The following is a 7,909-nucleotide window of genomic DNA, read 5'->3' on the forward strand; positions in this document are numbered from 1 at the left end:
GAGGAGGATGAGCTTCTGGGAGAACTCAAACGGTTGTGTGTGAAAATACCACTTCTCCAAGCCATCAAAGATGTACCGATATACAACAAACTGGTTAAGGAAAACTGTTTCAGACACCCAGGCAGGCCAAAGAGAGATGCCTCAACTATCAATGTCATAGGACAACTGTCTGATCTTATGTTGGGACAAGTCATCTGCCCAAAGTATTTGGATCCTGGGAGTCCTGTAGTTGATGTCCACATCAATGGCACCATCATACCTCACACATTGATTGATCTGGGGGCTGCCATTAATGTGATGACCAGAGATACCATGCTCAAACTCAACCTTCAGGGTTCCTCGAGAAAGACCTCGACAGTCCTACAACTAGCAGATCACTCCACCGTGACTCCTGAAGGGATTGTAGAGGATGTCTTGGTCTCTGTTGATTCTTGGGAATACCCTGCAGATTTCTTGGTTCTGCAACCAAAGGCAAAGCTTACTGGATACCCTCTTATTTTGGGAAGGCCTTGGTTAGCCACTGCAGATGCTTACATAAGCTGCCGTGCAGGAAACATGACCATAAAAAATGGTCCTATGTCCAAGCAGCTAGTCCTATACCCTCCTGCCCAACCCTCATTAGAGCATGACTTACCACTTTGGTTGGAGGAAGGAGAAGAGGATGAGGTGTACTCAGCACCTTTGTGCACCCTAGACACCACTAGGGGAGATTCCCCAACCGAGGATGATTTGATTGAGACCTTGATCTAGAATCCACCTCCCAGTGCACTGTCCTTAGAGGAATTGGTGGAGGATGCCCAAGCCAGCACCTTAGTGGTCCTTTGTGTGACCAACCCTATCGCTCCCAGAGTCAAAAATGTGGAGTTTGGCCCTGAGAGAACGTTAAAGATTAGCTCCTCCCTATCTCCTTCCCAGGAAAAGGAGTTGTGTAGTCTGTTGGCCAGTCATCTAGATGCTTTTCCTTGGAGCTATAAGGAGATGAAAGGAGTTCATCCTTCGGTCTGTACCCATCACATCTACATCAAAGAAGACTGTAAACCAGTTAGGCAACCCCAAAGGAGAATGAATCCAGCCCTTAAGGACATCGTCAAGGAAGAATTGCAAAAACTGTTGGATGCCGGATTCATTTACCCCATCTCGGATAGCGAATGGGTGTCCCCTTTGGTGTTGGTTCCCAAGAAAAATGGGAAGTGGAGAATCTGTGTGGACTACCGAGAACTAAACAAAGCTACCAAGAAAGACCATTTTCCTCTACCTTTCATAGATCAAGTGTTGGATGGACTGGCAGGAAAGAAGTTTTTCTCTTTCCTGGATGGGTTTAGCGGGTATAACCAGATCTAAATCAGCCCGGAAGACCAAGACAAGACCACCTTCACTTGTCCATGGGGTACCTTTGCTTACCGAGTTCTTCCCTTTGGACTATGCAATGCTCCTGCCACCTTCCAGAGAGCCGTCTTGAGCATCTTTTCTGAGCTGGTCCATGATGCGGTGGAAATCTATATGGATGACTTCACTCCTTATGGGTCCAACTTCCAGGAAGCATTGTCCAATCTGTGAAAAGTCCTAACCAAGTGCATTGAGATGAACCTGTCCCTTAGTCCTGAAAAGTGTGAATTCTTGATGACTGAAGGGACCGTGCTAGGCCATACCATTTCTTGCCAAGGGTTATAGGTGGATCCTAACAAAATTGCTCTCATCAAGAAGGTTCCACCTCCTCAGAAGGTAAGAGATGTTCGAAGTTTCTTAGGATTAGCAGGGTATTATAGGAGATTCATTAAAGACTTCAGCAAGCTAGCCTCGCCATTGTTTGGCCTCTTGGAAAAAGATGTGGAGTTTAAATGGACTGACGATTGTCAGAGGGCTCTGAATGAATTAAAGGACAAGTTGGTGTCTGCCCCAATCTTGAGAGGTCCAAACTGGGCCCTACCTTTCCACATCCACACTGATGCCTTGAACAAAGCCATAGGGGCAGCCTTAGGACAAGTTGAACAAAAACTTCCATATGCCATTTACTTTGTTAGCAAAAACTTATCCAAGGCAGAACTGAACTACACTATAACTGAGAAAGAATTCTTGGCCTTGGTCCATGCACTGAACAAGTTCCGACATTATATCACTGTCTATCAAACATTTGTACATACTGATCATGCTGCAATTAGATATTTAATGAATAAACCGGATGTGAATGCTCGTATTATTAGATGGTTGCTTTTGTTGTAGCAGTTTGATTTGACCATTGTTGACAAGCCAGGTAAAGAAAATGTTGTTGCTGACTTTTTGTCTAGATTGGATTTATCTGGAGATGAGGATGGAATAGTGGATGACCAGATGCCCGATGAACATCTGTTTGCTATTTCAGTACTCTCTTCATGGTTTGCTGATATAGCAAACTACCTTGTTTCAACACAGTTCCCTCCGCACCTATCCTCAAGAGAGAAGAGCAGAATCGTCAGAAAAAGTGCCTCATTCACTTGGATCGGGGGCAACCTGTTCAAGCTTGGCCCTGATCAGATCTTAAGGCATTGTGTAAGGGAGGAGGAAGTCTTTGATATCCTCCTCACCTGTCATGATGGGCCTTGTGGAGGACATTTTGCAGCAAAGAGGACTGCCTTCAAAATCCTACAGGCAGGCTACTATTGGCCCATGCTTCATCAAGATGTCAGAAGGTATATCAGCCAATGTGACCGATGCCAAAGGATGGGGAAACCGACTCCAAGGGATGAAATGCCTCTCCAACCTCAAGTGACTCTTGAGCCATTTGAGAAGTGGGGTATGGACTTTGTGGGTCCAATCAATCCTCCTTCGAGGCAAAGATCTTACATCATTGTGTGCACAGACTACCTGACAAAGTGGGCAGAAACCAAGGCCATCAAAGCAGTGACAGAAGAAAAGGTGGCCGAGTTCTTAAGAGAAAACATTTTCTACAAATTTGGCTACCCAAGAGAGCTAGTCACCGATCAAGGAAGCCAGTTCACCTCCAACTTAATTGAAGACCTACTCGCTCATCACAAAATCAAGTATAGGACTTCCACCCCCTATCATCCTCAAGCAAATGGGCAGGTGGAAGTCACCAATAGAGCACTGGAGGGGATCTTGACTAAGGTGGTGACCAGTAGCAGGAAAGATTGGGCAGATCGCCTGGTTGAGGCCACATGGGCTTACAACACCACTTGGAAGACCACAACCGGCTTCACACCTTATGAGCTGGTCTATGGGAAGAGAGCTTTGCTGTCAATTGAATTTGAGTACAACACTTTGAGGATGGCAGCTCAGCTGGACATAGATCTCAACCATGCCCAACAAGAAAGGTTATTGTAGCTGAATGGATTGGACGAGCACCAAATGCAGGCCCTTCTTCACTCAGAAGTGGTTCAACTTCAGAGGAAGGTGTGGCATGACCAACACCTCAATGACAAGCAATTTCAGCCAGGAGATTGGGTGCTGTTGTATGATTCCAGGCATAAGGATTTCAAGGGAAAGCTGAGAACCAGATGGCTAGGACCATATGCAGTGGAAAAATGTCATGACAATGGATCTGTTCTCATTCGGACCATTGATGAGGAGGCCATCCCTATGCTCATCAATGGGCATCGACTGAGGATCTACAGGAAACCTCTCTCAAGACAAGAATTCATCAAAACTGTGGAAAAATCAGTGCTGGTCATAGAGAAGGGTTCTGCCTCTGTTTTGGGCACACCCTGAAGATCTTAAAAAAAATAAAAATAAATAAATAAATAAAGATCCTTGGGTGAAAACCTTTCTGAGGCTCCCAAGGCAGATGGTAGGGATGAAAACCTCATTGAGGCGCCCTGCTATCTTTCAAAAAAAGAAAAAAAAAAAAGAAAAAGGTTTGAAAAAGACCCTTGAGTGAAAACCTCTCTGAGGCGCTCAAGGCAGATGGTAAGGGTGAAAACCTCATGGAGGCGACCCTACTGTCTTTCAAAAAAAAAAAAAACAGGGACAGCAAGTTCACAATGTGGCAATGCATGCAGGTTGCAGGTGTTCTATGAAAGAAAAGAGGTCCCTCAACTCAAAGACAAGGGTCCTTATTATGCTACCAGGTGACCTCACCAGCACCCCCTCCGGAAACACTCATTTTCTCCAAGGTATAGGCACGATTTGATCACAGTTTAGTCTTCTACAAGAAGTTATAGACTTTCTACAGGAAGTTCTGTATTTCTACAGGAAACTTCCTATAGAAGTTTTGGATGGCCCAGAACTAATTGTGTGGGGAAATCTAATGACCGAGGTTCGGCATGGAGGCATGCAAGCTACTATTTTCTCCATCACACACTACTGTCGCCTCCTTCTACCACCCCAGTTGCCATGCAATGAAGAAACCTGCACAGTCAAAACAGAACACTGAATTATCAGAGGGAGCGCTTCTCAAATAAATGAAAAAGATGCAGAGATGCCATGCAATACTTATCACAGCTATCCAAGAGCCCTGCGATCATGATCGTGATGCCACTGTCTTCACTGTTCAGCATGCACTCGAGGAGGAAAAACTGCTACAGGACATCCTACAGGAATCCCGTAGCAGTTCAGCCAGCTAGAGTGTACACCATTAAATCGCCTGCAACATGCAATAATAGAGCAGGAACATGCACCACCTGCATCCAGGTAATAAGCATCGTAACCATCAGCAGCCTGTGAAAAGGAAGGACCTCCGGGCCTGCGCAAATAGCAGCAGCAAGCAAATCTAATCATCATCGTCCTGAAACCTGGAAAATCATGTCGCGGCCGCACAGGTAAGTGCCTAGCCCTTTCTTTCGTCGAATTACATGAATAATACTTTGAAATGTTTGCAAGTATGAAATGAACGGGTTGAGCAGTCGTATGGCCATTCAACTGGCCACGACGACCAGTCAGATGGTCTAGTCGGATGTGTAAAATGGTGGTCGTGGCAAGAAGAATGAGTAGTGGACACGTGAGAACCGTCCAGTTGGGGAGAAGCGCGTTTTAACAGAAATGACGGCGGCGGATCTGCGGAGAATGATGCAACAGTCAGGGAACTTGCAGTGGAATGAGTAGATGATGTCGTCCAATGGTCCGGCAGGGACAGCTCACCCCCGCGCCACGAATTCCGCTGGATTCAAATCTATCGATTAGATCGCCACCCCACGCATTTATCATCAGCCGTTTAGAAGTCGAGTGAGCGTCCGAATTCCTCTGAAGCTCGTTACTCCAAGTCTTCGGCCTGTTCGAACGTCTGGTAGCGGCAAAGAAGGCGCAGAACCACTGCAGTGCTCTCCAGAACCCATGCGCTGCTTCTACAGGAAAGCTACACTACAGGAAGCTCACTGCCACGAGGAAAATTGGGCTCTTCACGTCAAAGGTGGCGAATTGGAAAAGGTAAGCCTGACCTGTGCCTCCCATGCAATTGGTTTCGAGGGTGGCGGAGTCGACGTTCTACAGTCTGATCATAAAAATTGCAAGTATTGTCTTCCATTTGCATGAATTGTCATCGAAGTGTATGTAAGGTTTTCTACAGGAGGTGATTTTTAAGGCTCATCTGTAGATAGTCTTCGTGAATTGTGTGCGTGGCAGAGGCGTAATTCTACGCTCTGTCCCAAAAGGCTAGTTTTTGAATACGCACCCGCCACCTCCAGCTAACGTAGCAGGTTTTCACCATGCCGGGTGGATTCATCAGAAAGGAACCGACCGACTCAAAGAAACTAAGGGAGAACCCTGAGGTGGTAGAGCTGTTCACTCATGCACAATGGATGTCGTTCTACGACAAATTGCAAGGATATGATGATGAGGTGGCAGAGGAGTTCTTGCGAGCTCTGAAGCCAAAATCAAAAACGCTGGCCACCGTCAATTTCAGGGGTTTGAGTCTCAGACTCACCCCACAGTTCATCAGCCGAGTCACTGAGCTCCCAATGGGGGTACCGTGGGACAAGGAGGAGAGGAAATTAGGCCAAAAGGCTAAAAAGTAGTTCTTCCCACCAGATGAGCAATTCTCAGAGGATAAGAACGGGGTTTGCAGAACTAACTTACTGCCACTTTGGAGCGAGGTCAGCCTCCAAATTATGAAATACATCACATGCGAAGGACGGTTTAGCATTGTGTATGGGTACCATTTCTGGCTACTCACTGAATTGAGACATCAGATGGACCTACCTGCAGAGAACAAACTAAGTATTCCCTACTTTCTACTGCAGTCTATGACAGAATGTGCCACCAAGTTAAAAGAAGGCACGCCAGACCAGGTAGCCCACCATGGGCTCATTAAGCTCCTCATGGAGGATGCACTTCACACATACAAAGTCCCTCTCTCATGGGAAGCCTTCCGAAATCTGACTAAGGATGGCGATATAAAAATGTTGACTGAAGAGCTTGGTTCCTCCAGCAGCGAGGAGAAGGAGTCAATACCCACAGAGAAGAAAGAAAAAGGCCAAAGACCCATGGCCAAAGTACCGAAGAAAGAGAAAAAGGAGAAACAAGAGAAAAAGGTTGCCAAAGAGAAGGACGACACACCCATGTTGATGCCCAGAGAGAAAAGGTTACAAAGTAGGGTGGACAAGACTGAGCAGGTCCACGTCAGTAAAGGCACCTCGACAGCAGCCTCGGCCAAGTCAAAAAGCAAAACACACTCAGCAAAACAAACTAAAACGATGCCACATGTTTCTACAGGAAAACCAAAACCGACTTCTATAGGAAGCCAGCAATCAGCTGATAAAGGGCCTTCTACAGGAAGCCCTGAGAAAGGAAAACCCAAGGAAAAGAGAGCCGACATTCTTGCAAGGGAGGCAGCAGCCATGCTGGCCGCCCTCAGTACACCTCCTAAGCCAAAGGAAAAGAGAAAGAGGGAGGCCCCTCTATATTTCAAAGCTAGGAGAAGTGTGAGAATCAAAACAGGGAGGCCACAACCTCCATCCAGTAGCCCAATTACTATAGAGGATGCCCCTACTTCGCCCAGGGAGAGGTCCCCCTCAAAGATATCAGTCACCTATGAGAGGGGGAGCCCGAAGACAACCACGTGGAAAGAAAGAATGGACAGGTTGGCTTCAGAAGCTCGGCTACAGGATGCTGAGGCCGCTCTACAGGAAACCTTAGCCCAGCTCAAGGAGACAGAGAGAATGGAGGGAGAAGCACCCTCATCACCACCAAGGGAAGACGAAGTAGAGCCACCAAGAGAAGAAGAGAAATAGCATATTCCGGAGCCTAGTCCTCAGCCAAGTCTGAGCTCATATTATAATTTCTTAGAAGCTGGAAAAATTATACCACAGAAATTCACTGTGGCACTTTTCTTTGCATTGGAGGAAGAGAGAGTACGAGCACACACGTGGATGAAAATAGCCAAATCAAAAGGTGTGGCAGACATAGGCCCCTTGGAGGAACAACTCAAAGAGGCAAGGAAGGAATTAGCTATGGCTAAACATGTGGCAAATTGCCAGCGGGTGTTCCTACAGGAAGAGAACGAAAAACTTAGACTGCAGCTACAAGAGCTGAAGAAGGAAAAAGGCACATCCTCAGGGGACATCACAGCAGAAAAGCAAGGCAGAGAAGGACTGCAAGTTGGTCTTGGGGAGCCAACCTCGCTTCTACAGGAAATAGAACTACAAGCACAAATTGAGATACAAGCTCTCAAACAGCAGTTGCAACAGAAAGAGGCACAATTGGCCTGCATGGCCAGTTGGTCCATGGATGCTATACAATGCAGACAGCTGGCCAAATCCTATGGCCTGTACCTGAGAGACCAGTGGCTACAATTTCAAATCAATGCCTTCGCGCAAAGGGGTATCTCTCAGCTCCAAGACCCGCAGCAGTTCATTGAATTATGCAATACCAGTTCATCAGAGGATAAGGCCAAACTATCGGAGTTCTACCTCCATAATTTGGCCCTTCCTAATGTGACTTCATGGGATCCCAACATGGTCTTAGGGGATATGCAGTTAATGGC

The sequence above is a fragment of the Pinus tabuliformis genome, chromosome 8 (assembly GCF_031772625.1).
Source record: "Pinus tabuliformis cultivar Carrire ecotype Pingquan chromosome 8, CPIR1, whole genome shotgun sequence".
Lineage (NCBI taxonomy): Eukaryota > Viridiplantae > Streptophyta > Pinopsida > Pinales > Pinaceae > Pinus > Pinus tabuliformis.